The sequence below is a fragment of the Centruroides vittatus genome, unplaced genomic scaffold (genome assembly GCF_030686945.1).
Source record: "Centruroides vittatus isolate TY-2023 unplaced genomic scaffold, ASM3068694v2 contig_941, whole genome shotgun sequence".
Classification (NCBI taxonomy): domain Eukaryota; kingdom Metazoa; phylum Arthropoda; class Arachnida; order Scorpiones; family Buthidae; genus Centruroides; species Centruroides vittatus.
The window spans coordinates 2660075-2675368 of NW_027122625.1; the positions used below are offsets into that span (position 1 = coordinate 2660075).

General features: G+C 33.5%; 1 long non-coding RNA gene across 1 annotated transcript in view; it reads left to right on the forward strand.

Moving 5' to 3' along the window:
- LOC136984992 (uncharacterized) overlaps positions 1 to 15294 on the forward strand; it is a 278551-nt gene that overhangs the window by 196348 nt on the left and 66909 nt on the right. The window lies entirely within an intron of this gene.

Consider the following 15294-nt stretch of genomic DNA (forward strand, 5'->3'; position numbering starts at 1 on the left):
GATTGCCATAAGCTAGAAATTCAATTAGCTCTGACCTACATCATTTTCTAATGTGAAGCTTTCGTTTTTAATTGCAATTCTGCCTACTAAGACAAGTAGACAAAAGGTTTTATAATATAATTATATTATAGAATTATGAATGTTTTTTTAATTGCCGAGATGAATAATGTCAAGTATTCTTTAAATTGCATAAGTCAAGGTCGAAATGTTTTCTAATTATTTCCATTCTGCCATTTTGAAGCGGGTTTGGAAGATGACACTTAAATAAAATAACCGAAACACTAGTTTGTCTATGGTTAGAATAAGAAAAACACCATGAAAAACCTTTTGCAGGAAGGTTTTCATGCTGTTTATACAATGCTGCTTGTGGATTAAATGTAAGGTTCATACCGAATTAAAGAAACAAAGAGCCAATATCTATCGTTAGATCAACATATGATGCACACAGCGTGATTCATTTAAATTTTACTTATAAATAATAAGATACTGAACAAGAATTTACTCATTTATAAAAATGCAAAAAAAAAATGGAGCATTTTATGGTTATTCAATGTGAAGGCAAGTAATAATGAGTATCAATTTTTCATATTATAATTCAAAATATATATATATAAATTTAATTTTTCATTATTCACAGAGTCTATAATTTAATTTGAATATTTATAAGACGGTGTTTACGATAATTTAAAGACATTTTCGATTTTAATTCACCAATAAAAAATACCTACTTGACAGTGATTAGATCTTAACCATATAGTTTCATATATACAAGTTTCATTATAGAAAAAATGATCTGTATAACCTAAAGGTTAAAGCAAAAAGGAAAGGCCAACGCCCAAAAATCTGGTCGTGACCTCATAATGTTTGTATTCCCACCCTTACGATAACTATCACAGATTCGTTCTACTTGATTATTTATTTATTTAAACGGTTTATAGGATTTTGTTAGGAAAAAACACATATAAAAAATTAATATTTAGTTCAATTTTAATGCAATGATTAAATTTAGTGGTATGATATTAGAATTTTATTTTAAATAAATTAATTCATTATAAGTATGTACTGTACTTCTGTACAGTCATTCATAAATTCTGATTTAAATGGCGGACTTAAATGGTCGAAATTTCGGAATTTGGAAACTTAGTATTTAATTCTATTCTATAAATAAATATTTGATCGGGTAAGAAATGTAATAATCATACCTAAATGCTTCTCAGAGGTCGGAGAGGCCCGTACCAGTTCCCTTTTTCAGGCCCCCCAGTATATTAATAGAATACAGCGTTCAAAAAGTACATTACACTTATTTCATATTGCAAAATTTGGCAAAAAAATAGTTTTTCTTGCTTAATACACAAGCAATGATGGACGAGATTCTTTAAATGTGAGGGGGTCCCTCTCACGTGATGGGCCCGATCCATTTAGACTTTAATATCTTATTAAGATATCAACACTTTCTACTTAAAATAATAAAAAATAAAATGTTTATCAAACTTCGATATAAATTAATTGAGATCTAGCACATTGATATGTGAAGTTCTTGGGGCAAGAACACGTTAATTCATTCGCTTTGTCGAACACTGTTGAGTTTCCACAAACGATGAAACTTCTCCTAGACTATCAATCTGCGCTAAAGTACAGGGCAAATTCGGTATATTTAGGGTGATTTTCACACCTGAAAAAATGAGTTAACATGTTCTTGTCCAAAGGATTGCATAAATTACGCAGACGTGCTCCAGAATGGTATGTGTATAGCTACTGTTTGCACTTTTCAAGTACTTTCATCTAAATTGAATACAGCAAAGAATAAATGTGTAGTGTAATAGGTCTATCACGTGATACTCTTCTAGATTCAGAAGTGGCGAACCTGTGGCACGTCGGGAGAAATCCTCTGACACGTTACGTATCACAGGATTTCGATTTAGCATCTGGTTTTTTCAATTATCTTTTCGGTTTATCACTCGATCATCCTTTTTTCAATCAGCTTTTTTACATTTATTCTAATTGAAGTATACTCATTTCATTTCATTAAATATAGTTATTCTAAGAGCCAAAACATAAACATGGCACGCGGACTTAAAAACGTTCGTCATCTCCGCTCTAGATGTTTTCTTCCTCTTCATGTACAAATTTTCTCAGTCGCCGTATTTTTCTATTCTTGAATTAATTATCATAATGTCAAAATTGATTAATTAATTTCAGCATCTGGTATAAGTCTCCTTGAACGAATGGTATGCTATCGGCATTTTGTTTTTATTCTTTCAATACCGTTACAGATTGTTTATATAATAGAAGGTTATTTATACAAATGCCGTAGGTAGGCGGTAGAAAATTTTTGTTTATTATACTCGTTAACGGGCTGCCCGTTAATTGCGTGTATAGTTTTTGAACCACTTTTGATCCCCTCTCTTCTCGTCGTGTACAGTGTTGTTACCTTTGGCAATCCTCTTTAATTACGTGTACGGTAGTTCAAGGACTATCTTATATTAAAGTAGCAAGAACAAATCTGTACGTCACTAATACCTTGAGTCAGGGGCAGATTTTCGGGATGCGCAAGGCGCAGCTGCATTCCCATTTCCCGATCAAAGCCGGGTACTTCAGGTAATAAAAACTATAAAGACCTCTGGATCCTCCATTACCTAGGGTTGCCAGATTTCTACAATTGGTTATACACGTGAAGAAAACCCGGAAAACTTCACGTGGCCAGCCGGTTGACTAGACGCGAACCCTTAACCAAATACCAGTTTTCAATGGTTTTATTTACTAGGCTACAGGTGGACACGGGAAATGTTGGAGGTTGAGCCATCTTCGCCATAGACAACATTACCAAGCATTTACATACACATGTCTAAAATTATCCATGCCCAATTAATATTACTGATTAAATTTTACATTTGGTTTATGTTAAAGCCGCTTTACCAGGAAACGCTCTATTACTCCATTTATATATATATATAAAAGTTTTTAAAAAATCCAGCAACGAGTTACGCAACTCTCTCAGCTGTTATAAGATTTTATTTTAAAAAATAACCTTTTTATATTATTAATCTTAATAAATACAATTGCGTGTGTCGTCATTTATTATGTGCTTCTATTATTAAAAATTTTAATATTAATTATTATAAAATGGCAAAAAGCTTAATTTTCAGAGTAGATTTGAGTTTTATAAAAAAAAAATCCTCTTTAGTGTTATATACTATATATTATAAAATGTTATATTATATTATATTATCCGTAAGGGGTTAATAACGACCCCGTTGGGAACCCCAATGGATAAAATCACTAACAACGTTAGGCGGTCGTGGGTTCGAGCACCGCCAACGGGCCGGATACGTGAAGTTTTCTGTTTTCACCACGTTGGTAACGACTTACTTTAATTTTTTTTATCATTGTTTTATTAGTAAGTCAACAATTTTGGGTTAATGTTACCTATGGTTCCAAGATGGCGGCTCGTATCTGATTCCAGCAAATAGAAGAAGGGCAACAGTGGGGACGCACGTTCTAACCTAACCTAACATATTCTAATAAATTACAATAATTATTACCAACAAAATTATTAGAATAGGTTAGGTTAGGTTAGAACGTGCGTCCCCACTGTTTCCTTGCTGGAATCAGACGAGCCGCCATCTTGGAACCATAGGTAACATTAACCCAATTTTGCTATTAAGATCATCTTATTCTATCGAAAATATTTTATAATTTTGTAGCCACCATAACACAAATATGTTGCCATAAAGCTAAATAGGGTAAGTTGAAATTCACGATTACGATTGGAATAAACACTTAGATTTTAATAAAGCGATTTATGCCAAAGTTCGATGCTTAATTATCCTAACATTAATTACTTTCGTAATTTTTGCTTTTATTGGCATGTTTTCATTCCTTATTATTCAGTTCAAACGAACAAGCAGCTCTTCGCTTGCCTTCGTCATTTCCAGACGTACGGCAACCCAGAACTCACCACGTGGAGGTGGCTGCTTCAGAGTTCCACCAAGAGTTGGGAAGAATGAAACTCCACAAGTGATTTGAATCACGTGTCGAGTTTCACTCTTCCTAACTCACACAATGAAAATATTTATAACTACCTCTGATTACTTTAAATTGCACTATTCTAAACTCACCGTATTATTAACTATCTAAACTAATGGATGCAATATTAGAACAACTAGTAATAATGAAAGACAAAAAACTATAAATATATGAGGTCGAAATGAAACAAATGCACGTTAGGGTCAATAAACTAATTTACTTCGAACTCCTAACAAACTCATTAAACAAAAAAAAAACAAAAAAAAACCACCAGAGAACACTCACTCGAAGCGGGCCTTAACCGTCGATGGCTGCGCCTTTCTTCGCCCCTAGTAGGCTTTAAAAAAAGTGGGATGCATATAGCCCTCCGTCTCCCGTCGATGGCTTTCTTCTTCGCCCTAGTGCGTTTTAAAAAACGAGAGGCGGAGGGCTCTCTTCTTCCCGTCGGTGGCTTCCTTCTTCGCCGCTAGTAGGCTTTAAAAATGAGAGGCGGAGGATTCTCTTCTTCCAGTAGGTGGCTTCCTTCTTCGCCGCTAGTGGGCTTTAAAAATGAGAGGCGGAGGGTTCTCTTCTTCCAGTCGGTGGCTTCCTTCTTCGCCGCTAGTGGGCTTTAAAAATGAGAGGCGGAGGGTTCTCTTCTTCCAGTAGGTGGCTTCCTTCTTCGCCGCTAGTGGGCTTTAAAAATGAGAGGCGGAGGGTTCTCTTCTTCCAGTAGGTGGCTTCCTTCTTCGCCGCTAGTGGGCTTTAAAAATGAGAGGCGGAGGGTTCTCTTTTTCCATTCGTGGCTTCCTTCTTCGCCGCTAGTGGGCTTTAAAAATGAGAGGCGGAGGGTTCTCTTTTTCCATTCGTGGCTTCCTTTTTCGCCGCTAGTGGGCTTTAAAAATGAGAGGCGGAGGGTTCTCTTTTTCCAGTCGTGGCTTCCTTCTTCGCCGCTAGTGGGCTTTAAAAATGAGAGGCGGAGGGTTCTCTTCTTCCAGTAGGTGGCTTCCTTCTTCGCCGCTAGTGGGCTTTAAAAATGAGAGGCGGAGGGTTCTCTTCTTCCAGTAGGTGGCTTCCTTCTTCGCCGCTAGTGGGCTTTAAAAATGAGAGGCGGAGGGTTCTCTTTTTCCATTCGGTGGCTTCCTTCTTCGCCGCTAGTGGGCTTTAAAAATGAGAGGCGGAGGGTTCTCTTCTTCCAGTCGGTGGCTTCCTTCTTCGCCGCTAGTGGGCTTTAAAAATGAGAGGCGGAGGGTTCTCTTCTTCCAGTCGGTGGCTTCCTTCTTCGCCGCTAGTGGGCTTTAAAAATTAGAGGCGGAGGGTTCTCTTTTTCCATTCGTGGCTTCCTTCTTCGCCGCTAGTGGGCTTTAAAAATGAGAGGCGGAGGGTTCTCTTTTTCCATTCGTGGCTTCCTTCTTCGCCGCTAGTGGGCTTTAAAAATGAGAGGCGGAGGGTTCTCTTCTTCCAGTAGGTGGCTTCCTTCTTCGCCGCTAGTGGGCTTTAAAAATTAGAGGCGGAGGGTTCTCTTTTTCCAGTCGGTGGCTTCCTTCTTCGCCGCTAGTGGGCTTTAAAAATTAGAGGCGGAGGGTTCTCTTCTTCCAGTCGGTGGCTTCCTTCTTCGCCGCTAGTGGGCTTTAAAAATGAGAGGCGGAGGGTTCTCTTCTTCCAGTAGGTGGCTTCCTTCTTCGCCGCTAGTGGGCTTTAAAAAGGAGAGGCGGAGGGTTCTCTTTTTCCCGTCGGTGGCTTCCTTCTTCGCCGCTAGTGGGCTTTAAAAATGAGAGGCAGAGGCTCTCTTCTCTCCCGTCGGTGGCTTCTTTCTTCGCCCTGTGCGAGCATGAAGAAGGATATATGTATCTATGACATAGTACTCCTGAATTGCCGAGTAGAATGAAAATGAAATGCTGAATGGATTTACGTTAAGAAGACTCTTCCTGATTTTAATTCACGTTCTAATGATGACCTCAAGTTTGAAACTGCGAAAGTGAAAATAAAGGTATGGATTAGAATCGAGCAAATACGGTTCATTTAATCATTAATTTTTCAGATACATTAAATTCAAGATACACTGAAAAATTTTAATTCGATGAAAGAAATTCTATTGAAAAGGAAATTTTAACAAATATGAAATATAAGTTTTAATGTTATAATTTAAATAAAAAATTTTCAATTCGTATCACGTGACTTCCGGTTGTGCGAGCCGGAAATTCGTGTACAATTAATGGGGCCTCTCTCTGGCCACTAAAATCTTTACATATATGATCTTGATATCGATATCGCTCCGTTCTCGAGATTAACAAAAGACGGACGGACAGCCAATTGTATCGCGAGTTATTTCATTTTGGTTTTTTATAAATCAAATATAATAATTTGCTTACATTATTGGCTTACTTAATTACGATTTTTCCGGAAAATCTGAAAAAAAGTATGAAAAAAACGCGAAACTTTTGGTATGAAGTATTTTTTCATACTTTTCGCGGTCCAAAAAAATTAGAAAAAATCGGGCACCTACAATATAAAAAGTGAACAATATATTCTAACAACGCGTTACGTATTGTTAGAATATATTTTTACGTCGCGTGTTACGTAAAAATATTAATCTGTTTGAAATATTTCAAGTTAAAATAATCTTGTTTTCCTAATAAATAAAACTGTAAAAATGAAATTTACTCATGTCGAGTTATTCAGTTATTGTAAAGTAATAGCGTCTATATTTCTGAAAGTCCAAATAGGAATTTGTAATAATTATGGCCCTTTACATGCCACGTAATGCCACCAGAATGTCTTAAAATCGCTACTCCGCCTTCCAAAGGTGTAGTGGCTTACAGTATACCTAGTCTGGGAAGGCATTCGTATGATAGTTGACCACTCCTAAAGTGATGCGAGGGACATTGATGGCAAAGCGAAGGAAATTCTACGTCTTCATACGTTGCTTTTCATGACAAAGCTGCAAAGATTGTGCTAGGCGGCCGGTTTCCCAGGAATTTTCTGTCACGTTTTCCATACTTCTTCGATCTTGTCTCTGTAGATAAGTGGTCCAATGCTCATTGAGCATTTGTGGGGCCACATAAGACATCTATTTCCACCATCTACGAGTTTGTGGAATCGGGAGCTGGCACTTAAACGCTGTAGTATTCAGCACGGATTAAGCTGTAATAAAATAGTATTCACCTAATACTATTTTAATGATACTTATTCAAGTAAATTTTAAGTAGATTTAGCCACTTTCTTTCGATGCAAAATATTAATAAAAGTATTAGTATTTTTGATAATGTATTCCTAGTTATTGTATTTCCAAAGGCAAAGCAAAATTTTCGAATTTTCCTACATTAAAAAAAATTTCAGGGGGCGCTTTAGTAGAAATTAATCAGATTTCAACACGGTTGTTGTAATGTAAGTTTTCATTTCGTCTATTACGTATATTATCAAGTAAATTTATAAATATTTTATATTATTTTAGAAAATTAAGATTATCCAATATTAAATAACCATACTTTTGATGGGATGGAGAATATATTAAGCTACAATATCATAATTTCAAATAAAATTGTGGGTGAAATGTACAGTACACATTTATGGGATTATTATATGTACATACATTTTAAAAATATATTACATCATTTAATGTTACAAGAATATTGTGATTTATAAACACGGTTTTGCATGAAAACAATTTTATTTTAAAGATTAAAAAAAAGGAATTTATTGAAATTATATCATTTATTTAACTATTTAATATGTTGATTTGTTGTGAAACTGTTGTATTGTCTTAGAAGTGTTGAACACAAGATCGTGTTAATAACAATCACATGGCTTTTTCCACCTTTATTTAGTTGATACGGTACATGTTTCGGGCCTTGTGCCCGTCATTGGTCAACAGTCTTCCCCCGGTATAGCACTTGCACACGGTAAGTTTGCACATTACAAACCCGAGAATTAGAAGGTTATAAAATTCTTGTACATTATTAGTCATCTTTCTCCTATTAGAGACGATTAATGTCTGTTTAATGTACCGTATCAACTAAATAAAGGTGGAAAAAGCCATGTGATTGTTATTAACACGATCTTGTCTTCAACACTTCTATTTAATATGTTGTTAACAAGTTAGTATGTTAAAATATACAACTTAATATCATTTCATGTGAGTAATGGCTCAAGAGGAAAATAATAATTGATACTATTTGGTATATGTTAGTTACAGAATATGTTACAAGTAGTGTGACCACTGGTGAATGCAATACTGAATACTGGTATGTGGTTGTGACCTGGCCAAGTGGAGTTTATCTGGGTTTTCTGCATGTTTGTAACATTAAGTAGGGGCCAGTTTCTCGTAGAACGTCCTTCTGGGAGGCAGATTACAGATGTCGAGGGGAGAGAATACCTGCCAGTTGTATAACTGTATACGAGCAACAAAAAATCAGTAGTAGTAGGACAATGTTTGAAATGCCTCTACTGTTAAAAGCATTAGTTTTATTACAAAAGCAAGGCTTTGTTTACATGAATTAGATAACATATAATCAGTCTTTGGATAAGTTTCATCTTGTTGTTAACCTGTGTAATACAAATGTTGATTGATGCTTAGGGCTATGTTTGAAGCAATATAGCACTTGAAACATTCTCCTACTATTAATGATGCATCCTGTAGTTCATAAATAACAACTTTCTCAAAGCATCTTGGTGCTGCTTGATAAGATATAGTAAAATTCAATGTAATTTCAAATTTTTAATATTGAGTTACTTCTACATTTTTTTGGTGATGAATTTGACATTCGGAGCATGAAGCTGAATATATTCAAGATTCAACTAATCGACACAAGATGATAATGTTTGATTTGACATTTGTAACAACTTATTGTTGTGAATATCAAATCAGATCTGTAACTATTAATAAATATTGCTATATTTTTGTGAATAGTTTAACTTTTATTTTTGAAATGTTTGTTATACAGGTTAAAATAATTAATGCAAAAGCATCCATCTAGCTATGTAATAAAAATCTTATTCAATAGTTTCCTGGTTCTTTGGTTTGTTCCAGAAATTGAAATACGATTACTATGATTAAATATGAATGGCTCAATAATACTTATAAAGCACTCTAGAAGTGACATCACAAAGTATAAAAATTTGAATAATTAAATCCTGTTAGATGAAAAATGACAAAGTATATATTTAACATTAAATACTGTATTTTACGGACTATAAGATGCACTTTTTTCTTCGAAAAATTGCCTCCAAAATTCAGGTGCGTCTTATAGTCCATAGTGTCTTATAGGTATTTTTAAAAAAATTGCTTAAAAATTAAGGTGCATCTTATAGTCCGTAAAATACGGTATATCTTCCATAACTTTTAGATTTCTGGTACAAAATTAATTTAGTCACTGAACTAACATTTTCGATCTTTAACCAAGATCTTCATCAGGTTCTTTGTCATTTGCAAAAATGGAATGTTATGAATATACAGTAGACCCTTCTATAACACGGTAGATACATTCTGTGTTATATGAATCTGTTTTGTACGAGTCACTTAAATACATGAGCCAATCACAGCCCAGCACATATGCAGTTTAGGGGCTACGGCTGTTTGAAAGGTTTTCTTAAATAAAATTAATTGATTCTAGACTAATTTGACTCAACATTTCCAAATCATGTATAATTTTTTGGGAATAATCTATATAAACTATGCTATAAACAAAAAATTGTACGATTACTTACTGAGTGTGCACCATTCGACGACGCCATTGCTTAAGCTTGTTTTCTTTGCAGAGCGGCTCATTGAACGGCAGACGCGTGTTTCCTAATCAGTGAATTTTTCGCAGAAAAATAACTTAACTTTGGAGACATCATTAATAAAAATATAATTTTTATGGCTGTTGAGTAATAAATGTTTTTTAGTAAGTCCAGTGCTCGTTTAAACTCAACGGTTTGTACAATATTCGCTATTGGTCCAGATTCAACCAATCCTGTCGCAACACGAGTCAGCAATGACGTTTTACAGTGTTATACGAGTCTCTTTTAGCATGTTATATGAATACAATCACAATGTTTTTGCCATATTATACGAATCCGTGTTATATGAACCCGTGTTATAGGGGGTCTACTGTAGAATGTTTTTTGAATACAAAAATTAATTTTCTCCAATATGTAGTAACAATCAAAGATTTTGAAATAATTTACTAGACAGACTTTACTAGAATTCATAACATTCCATTTTTGCAAACGACAAAGAACCTGATGAAGATCTTGGTTAAAGATTGAAAAGATCATTCAGTGACTATATTCGTTTTGTACTGGAAATCTAAAGGTTGTGGAAGATATATTTAATCTTATATGTACCGGTATTTATTAGTGAAAATTGTTTATATATTTAACATTCTGACAAAATATAAAGACCAGTGCTCTTTTTGTACAAAAAAAAATTACTGCCAGTATGCATATATGGTGATTGAACATAGAGAATAGTGTTTGCTGAGCAATGCTAGCACTGTATACCAGTACTTTTCAGATAAAAAAATAGCCCTGATTATGACAGATTTATTTTGAAAATGTTTTATATTTTTATTCATATGTTTTGAATAGTATAATTTTTCCTATTGTGGATTTATTTCACTTCTAGCTATTCTTCTACAGAGAACAGAAGAATTTAAAATAATCAAATAATATAGTTGAGCATACTTTTAGAGAGTTTAGTTATTGCATATTATCTGTTAGTACAAACTTTTTCTATTCCTTTGAATTTGTAGTATACACATTATGTTAAAATGCTCAGGTTTTACAAAGTTATGTAAAAGGAGTATGGGATACAATGAAATTTCTTCAAGAAAAAGGATTTAGATATCATTTTTAACCTTATTGAACATTTTCCTTCAGGTATGACATCCAGTTCCTTCTCATGCAAATATTTAAATCTATGACTCATGAAAATGCATGGTATTATTTGTAAAAAACTGACCAGAAATGTCCCACTTGGTTACATTTAGTGCATACTGCTCACATTTTTCAGTTTACTTTTAGGCAGGTCACATATATCTTTCCTATTTATTATTAAAGTCCCTGCTGTGCTGTATGTTGATATATGTATCTGTCATCATTTGTGTTTTTGAATAATGTCATCTATATTAAGATGAAAAGCTTTGTATTTAAAGAGAGAGATAAAAATGATCAAATTGGTTGATGAAGGAGTAATGAAGATACTTTAAATTACCTTTGAATATTTCAGCAATTTTACATTCTATCATGCTTAAGAACAGATGTGAACTGCTGGAGAAGTTCTATAAGAAACTTTACTGTAAGAAGACATTAAAAACAGACATTTACAGACATTAAAAAAATCAAATAAAGTTTCTTACAGAACTTAGTTCTGTAAGAAACTTTATTTGATTTTTTCAATGTCTGTGTGAATGATCCCTTGGATGGTTTAAGTTTCAGAAGCAGAAATATATTAATTAATGGACTAGTTTTAAAAGAGAAAGCAAAAGACTTTGGAAAGCTTTTGATCCTGGAAATGGATGGCTTCAGTGCTTTAAAGACAGGCATGGAATAATTCTCAAAAATGTGTGTGCAGAAAATGGAATACTGTGAGTATAAAAGCCTGCAGTTTTTGTCCAATCCAAATGAAATTTTGGTTATATTCATTTTTTGTTCTGACAGAAAGTATAGGCTACTTATTTTGCAGAAATACTAGCTATAGAATAAATGTTTTTATTGATTTTTGATTTGTGATCCTACTTACATTGCGAGGACCACCACTGCTCTGGCCATTTACGCCACTGATTCAGATGTAGAGCTGGATTTTAATCAGGCGAGTGTTACCCTCACCACACAGCACACAGAACATCTCAGGTGATTGGAGGCCATTTATATCTACAGAGCTAGCCTCAACAACAATTGCATCAACCACAAGGAGGAATTAACTCTGTCCATAGCATGGCAAGTGCTAATGGACAAAAACCTATAAATAGCGTCAATGGTTGGAGCATGCACTCCCAGGAAGACGTGATCGAGAGGCACATGTTTGAGTTTTAAATCGTGTTCCTTTTTGATTTGCATTCTATCAGAAATTTGCCTTTACCTGAAGAACAACTTTTTAGGGTTCGAAAACGTTTGTAACAAACTATTTTTTCATTTTTTCATCATTTTTGGTGGTCACACTGGTAACAAGCTTGGAGGTATGTAAATTATAACCTTATAAAAGAATGAAAATGTTTCTGAATAAAAATTTAATTTAGTTTCCTGAATTAAGCATGTTTTTTCTCATCTTTTTGAGAGGAAATGAACTGTTTATCTTGTTTAATCAAAAATGCAAAAGAAAAAAAAAACTTTTATCAATCAGCAACACATTAGTCCTTTTTTCAATATTGTGATCCACTTTGACCAAGTTCATTTCGTACATTGTACCAACCACAAGGAACAACTCAAATATTTGGAACCATTGGAGATTAATAAAGTAACTAGAAGAAATGTGACAATCAACTTTAAAGAGGTGAACTCCTCTCCTGTGTGGAAGACATTCTATAACATCTAATTTTACATCTGTCTCCTACATCATCCAAATTCATCATGTGGATGGCAACCACCAATTGAAAGAAGTTCTATTTTTTTTTAACTTAGTGTTCCATCATACTTCATTCCTTTTTTTGAAGGTCTATTATAAGACTGACTATAACCATTTAGCACAGGAGGAAACATTTGTTACTGTAAGTTTTTACTTTTTTGCCGGATTTTGATATTTTCTTGATAGTTAGTTAATCCGTTTTTGGTTGTAGAATTATATCTTGTTTTACTTGAATAAAGACATTTCGTTGATGTAAATAAAATTATTTTCTTACATTTTCAAACGTTGATATTTCTTACAGAAGGATAATACAGATATTTCTTACAGAAGGATAGATTAAATAAAAGTTTGTTGTTTTGTAAAAAACAAAAACTTCCCCTAGAAACAGTTTTTATTTGTATTAAATATTCTAAAAGAACTGATGAACTGTGAATTATCTTTTTTTCTAGCTATAAATATTATTTTACTTGTACATTGGAAGTTATTGACATCTTATAATCATAGAACAGTTTTATTATTATTATTATTTTGATAATTAATCAATCTTATAGGAAAATAATCTATAAGTTTGCTAGAGAAACAAAATAATATAATAATACTGTATATCTCAGCACATAAGAAAAGGTATAAATTTTCGTCGAAATTTTATAGTTTTAGCATATATCTGTTCTATAAGACGACCTCCAAACTATCAACGGCCTATGAATTTAGTTTAGATCAGCAATCATCATCTGAATAATAATACTGTATAGCGTATACGGAATTATGTCCTATTTGTAATTTTTCGAATGAACAAATATTATTTTCTTGTATCTGGCTGCACTGCCTTGTGATTGTTGCAAACATTCACACTGTTTGGCATTCGGGTAATGACCAATTCACGTTTGTTTGTTTGTTTGTAAAGTTATGGCAATGCAACACTTGGGCGATCTGCCTAGAGGGATGCCTTCTGGAAGGTCTTTTTAAGGGAAACTGGCCCCTATTTAGGCATTACAGATGTGGAGAAAACCTGGGAAACTCCACATGGCCAGCCTGTCCGAGCGATGTGCAAACCCATGACCGAACTCCCAGTGTTCAGGGTATACGAAGACTGCTTGGCCACTGGTGGGCTCGATTGACTATTCACAAAAACATCGTATGGGCTGTTCTATTTTGTGCACATACCCTACTCTCTACTAGTAAATAATTATGGTTTGTCCATTTTTTTTAATAATGGTCTTAATTTATATAAATTTCAATCTAATTTTTTTTTATATCTGTCCTATAAGATGACCCCGTATTTTGGGGGCCTTTTTTTAATGATTTAATTATCGTCTTGTCTGCCGAGATGTATGGTAATTTTTTTTCTCATATGTCAATAAATCTTTAAATGAAAAACTGGAATAGTTTAAAGAGAAAATAAAAGTTGTATTAAAAATAAAGTTAACCTATATAAAATTTGATTTATTTACACAGATGTTTAAGGTTTAATAACAGAATATTAAATTCAAAATTTAAAAAGCACGTTTTAAAAAAATTATTATACTTACGTATACAGATATACTGTTAGCTCATCTCTGGTCACCTTCAATGGACATCGTGGCATTTTGTGTGTTTTGTTACACTTAATACATTTTTGTTGTAATTTATAATAACTTTCTATAAACAATATATGCTTTATACATTAAAAATATCATAAGTGTTAATAATACAGAAATATTTTAATGAAAAATATTCAATAATAATTAAAACAAAATGTCATTTTGTAGACATACAAGTGCAATTGCACCACTAATACATAGATGATATTATATGAATTAAATTCCTTTTGTTTCAATGTGGAGATTGTATTTTTTTTTTCATTGCTGTTAAATAATTACAAGGGTCTACAGGAATCAATATATGGAATCATTCATAAGTTATGTAATGATATTTTTATACTTTTCAACTACCACCTCACCTCCTGTAATGCTCCATAATGTGTTGCATGTATGGTACCTATTCTCAAAATTATGTAAAGGATATCCTGGATTGGCCTTTCTTAATTGTACTAAGGAACAACACACAGCACAGTGTTCTAAACATTACATTATTTTATTAATGATGTACAAAGCAGTGATATAAACAGTAGGGTTTGCTATGCAACTCTTTGGAAACAAAAAGGAATCATTCTGTTTCCCAAGAGTTGAGATCCTATCATTATGTAAAATTTTTGTAAACACCCCACTCTCTTGTAAGGTATCATAATTATCTGTATACCCATCTATCCATATCTACATTTTATAATTTGTGGATAGCTCCTATGTATATAGAACAAAGAATAATGTAAATTAATTGCATTGAATGGCTATGTATAAGACTGATACTTGAGATAAAAAAAATTTATATAATTTAAACATTTTAATTAAAAAATTGCTTTTAAAAATTAAATTTTAAAAGCAAAATGAAACTGCACTGCAACAAAACCAGGTTATCACCATTATCATTGTCTAGAACAGAAATTGTTTTCATATACAGTCGAGTCTGCATAAGTCGACACCCGGATAACTCGATACCATTTGTTAAGTAGTCAGTTTTCTGTGGTCCCGGCCGACTTACATAGGCATTAATGTTAAAAAACTCCAGTTTACTCGACACCGTTTAACTCATCACTACTTTTGCTGATAAGTTGTCACCCCTTCTGAAAAAATGAATTCACTCTGCACGTGTGGTGCGAACTCATTTTTTTCAGGAGGGGGAGTCGATTTATTTATTAATAATTGATT